The sequence below is a fragment of the Zosterops lateralis genome (genome assembly GCF_965231275.1).
Source record: "Zosterops lateralis genome assembly, chromosome: 31".
Lineage (NCBI taxonomy): Eukaryota > Metazoa > Chordata > Aves > Passeriformes > Zosteropidae > Zosterops > Zosterops lateralis.
In genome coordinates this window covers 2,770,457-2,775,214 of record NC_139791.1, presented here as the reverse complement: position 1 = coordinate 2,775,214, position 4,758 = coordinate 2,770,457, and positions in this window count along the sequence as shown.

Here is a 4,758-nt window from a genome sequence, read left to right as displayed (position 1 = left end):
CACCTCAAAAGAGATTGCCAAAAAGTATCATTTGATGAGGCAATCAAGAGAGAAAAAGATATATTAGAAAGTATATTAAATGAAAAAAATGATGAAACTTGAAAAGTCATAAAATGTATGACTTTCAAAATTGTAAAAACCAAATTAATAGAGGAAACACAGCTAAATTGGCTAAGCTGTTTGTTTGCCTCTAGCTCTTCTGTAAATTAAAACCTGGCCCCAATTTAACATAAGAGCTTTCCCTTAAGAAATGTTTAGACTTCCATTCTTGTTAACCCCCTAACCTAGGAGGTTACCAAGAAAGAAAAACCAAAATCCAAAAATCCCCAAACTCCTCCCCTTAATTCAAATATCACTCCATTAACCTCAAAATATAAGTCCTTTCCAGGTGCTGCTAAAGACCAGAGTGAAAGGACCAGCAACACCACCTCCAAACATCCTGTCCAGCACAGACCTTTCAAAACATCATCCCCCATAGACTGTTGTTTCATATTCAAACTCTTCAAAAATGACTTTCAAAAAAACACCCAGAAACTCAGTGAAAAAAAAAAACACAACAAAAAAACCAAACTACATATTGCATACAAGAAGTTTTTTTACTGTTTGTATTGTTGGTTGTAATATTGTTGTTAAAAGTTTGTTGTTGTTATTATTGTATATTGTTTCTGAGAGCGCATATCAATCACAAAAGCTGTGGGATTGTTTGTTGTTTTGAATTAGTATAAATTATTGAGAAAATTAGTACAAAATTTTAAAAATCTCTCATAGAGCACAACCCAGAAAGGCTACCTAAAAGTTAACAGCCAAGTGTGAAAGTGCAAGAGAAAAACTCTAGAAACTGAACCAAGAAAGCTCCTAAAACCAAGAGGCAAGCCCAGGTGAGACCAAAAAAAAGGAGAATGGGTCATACTGGACTCTTGAGAAGACTCATGATAGTCTGAGTGATGAGTAAAGCCATGAGAGGAGCTGATTCAGAGAGGCATTCCCTCATCAATGACGAGAAGAACTCGAAGTCCTCAATAGAAGTTTATACCAACCCAAACCACACTTGCTTTGCTGATCTGCAACTCTCAACCTGTCAGGATGAGAAAAAACAATTAGTCATAAAAAATACTGCCACCTTTGAGCAAAGCTTAACTGGAGAGTGCTCTATAAGAGAATAGTTTTGGCTAGGCAAACCTCTCAGTAAGAATTTGGTTATTAGTTTGATAAAAAAATAAGCTACAAAAAGTCCCTAGTAGTCAAAAATGTAGCCCAAATTCGGATTCCTTTTGACACCAAAAGCACCTCAAAGAAAGCCCCAAAAATTAAGCAAAAAATAACAAAGCAAAACCAAGCTGTGATTGATATGAGCAAAAGTCCAAACTTAGACAAGTAAAGTTTAAACCCAAAAAAAAAAAAAAAAACCAAACATTATTACCATAAATAAGTTGATGCAGGTTAAAAAAACCTGATCAAGAGAAAAGATGAGGGAATTGATAAAAATGAAATTTAGAATGTTTATCCTGTAATGTAACAGTGAAAAGCCACCTCCGTGGCACCTTCCCCCCAGACCACCTTAAAAACAAAAAGAGCTCCATTCAAAGAAGCCCGGCACCGCATCCCCCCCCACCCCCAACGACGGAGCGGCCGCCGCCGCCGGAGCGGGAGAGGGAAGAGCCGACCGCCCCCCCCAGGTTCGGCGCAGAGAAACCCCGGCCGCCCGCAGCCGCGGAGAAGCCCCTCCCAGCCCCGTCCACGGCCTGAGAACCGGCGCAGGGGAACCCAGAGCCCATGGAGCCGCCCGCCCCGACGCGGCTCCAGCCGCGGAGCAGTCGGCTGCCCAGCACAAGAGACCCCGGCCGCCCCCCCCCCAAAGCCCGCATGTGGCTTAGCCCGCCCGCGGCCAGCTGCCGCTGCTAGATAGCGCGTCCCCGACCCCGCCGGACCGCCGCCCCGTTCCGAAAGAAAGAAACCCACGCTCGCCACATTCCACCACCACCTCACAAGAACCGGCCCGAACCCCTGCAAACGTTGCCGCCGCTGTGAAGCAGCGTGAGACCCCCGAAACGCCATAACTGCGGCAAAACTGCCACGTGGTCATTAGAGTCTCCAGGCGCCCGCCCCGGCTGATCCCGCATGCAAATAAAGGACTCCAAGTGCATCTCGGGATACAGTTTAACACCAAAAAACCCTTATAAAATAAAAACCAAGCAAAATTGAAATGCATAAGAACTAATGCTAAGCCGTGTGGACCCAGAAATATCAAAAGAGCTAATTTCTCTGTTTTTGCTTACTAGCTGTAAGTTAAAAAGACCAAACCAAAGATGAGACCCCCGGAAGAAACAAAGGAAACTCAGAACTCTGGGGTTGCTCCCAGCGAGGGCGAGTTCTCCAACTCTGTTGAATTGCCTGCAGCAGAGCTGAAAAAGACCCTCCTCTTTCACAGCGCACGGGCAGCCAAAAACCCCTCGAGCAAATATTGAAAGAGCTGATTAATAAAGGCGTTTTAAGGAGATTAATATTTTCTCCGCCCATTTTTATTCATAACAATATCATCTACATCAGTGAGCATCTGATCCAAAGCAGCTGAAGTTATACTCACCTGCTCACCTGTCCACCACCCCAACCCACCAAGTCTAGTCAAAGTTTGGGCAGCAACAATACCTGGAGTAAAGACTGATGCTATTATTCATGCTGGAGCCCCCTAAGATTTTATGTGATTGCCACAATCAGATCCCAAGCCTCCTTTAGTTCTCCTGCCATGTCCCACTCTCCAAATTGTCTGATTCAGCATCTTGCACATGCTAGGGGAAAACGTGGTTAATTTCCCTAAATAAGAATTAAATTAAACTAAACTAATTACTCAGAATTGCAGGCTCTGCCTTATGTCCACAGTTTAGAAAGAATACATGGTGGAAACATTTGTACAGTTGTATTTTCACCAGCACTTCCAGAATAAGTCCAATTGGGGCAATATTTAGTCACATTCTGATACCATGGAAAATTGAGGTTAAGGATGGCACTAATTTTTTTTAGGACATGGGACTAGGGAATTGCTCATATGCTCTGCTCTTAAAACAATTTGCATCTCATTAAGGCTATTACCAATTTTCTATTAAATGTGGAACAAGATCCATATAAAAACTACAATCAAGAAAACTTATTAAATCCAATCATGTCACTGAAACAGGTTGTCACAGCATGAGAAAAATAATGTTCAATGTCTCTAAGGGCAATTGAGATAAACGACCATTATTTTAAATTCAAATAGTTGAGAGTCAGGAAAAGGTCCATAAGCTGAAAATGTTGATTCTTGAAATCACTAAATGTCTTTTTGAGAACCTGGAATAGGAAAGAGCTGAAGAAGGTTAGTAGGAACACTATACCATGATGATGACATAAGGCTTTTGTTGACAAGTTTCCTCCTGTAAGTCTCCAGACACATCCATCTTCTGGCAGTCCTACTTTTGCTCCTGTTCTGATTACAAAAGCTGGATGGTGATGAAGTGATTTCTCTTTTCACTGGACCTGATTTTTCTCAGAAGCAATTGATGTCTGATCAAATGAATAGATGACTACTTTTAACCTGTTAATGATAAAAACACATACACCACTTCTTTTTAAGTTAATTAATCAATTGAAAAAAATATTTTGAAAAACTCTGCTATATTGATGAAGTGGATTTTCTCTTAAAAGCCTGGAAACTCTTTTGGGAAACTTCATGCAGCTAGGTTGCAGAGTGTTTTTTCACTCACTTGTTTTCTAATTGTAGATTACAACCAAAAACTTGGTAGCTCTGAACAGATAGAGCCTCTGGCAGATGTGATCTGAGCTCAAAACTGAAATTCAGATTTGATAACTCTATTCCCAGATTTCTGATGTAACTATTGCATTATTCCAGCACTTTTTCCGAATTTCTAATATAAATCATACATCATTCAGAATTATCTGTTGTCTAAAGTTCTGATGCACATCTTGCAGTATCCAACCCTCTCAAGGCACTAAATTTCCTCCTCCCTTGTTTCTTTGTGTTTTTTTAACACCATGCATGACTCTTGCTAAGAATATGAAGGAAATTACAAAACAAAATATATATGGAGTGAAAGAAGAAACTGACAGCAGCAGGAATGAGTCAGGTATGACCATTAGGAATATTTCAGATAGTACACCTAATCATGAACGCATGTGAAATTAGATAATTAGCAATCTCTGAAATACTGTACCATCATCCCAGAGTCTGCAGACAGCTGATAAACCACAAATCAGGGAAGATTTGGACAATCATTCTCCAGATAATGATTCTCCAAGCTCTTGTCAGAGATAGGTCCAGCTGTCATATCCATAGGGTCAATTTGCCAAGTCGAGGCAACTTGAATATTGTTTTAATCCAGAAAATGCCTGGGTCTGTTGGCAAAATTTCCCATCCACATAGAGTTAAGGCCTGGACACTGAGCTCTAACTGGAAGAGAATTCCCTAGACAGATTTCAAAACAAGGCTCCTAAGAATCTTAGGGTGAAAGACTAAATGAACCATCTAAGAAATGGTCTCCTCCAAAATTCCCTCAGGATAGGGATGCCTTAAATGGAAAAAACTGTTAGAGTGCTTCTGTAACAAGAACTAAAGGTCACAATATCATTGGTTCAAAGAAGGTTTTCAATGAAGTTCAGATATTGTTTCTTAGAACTCTGAAAAATACTTAAAAATCATGAGACAGCACTGGGTCAAACCACTGATCTAGTGGAGAAACCAGCATGAACTGCTGGAGAACAATGTAA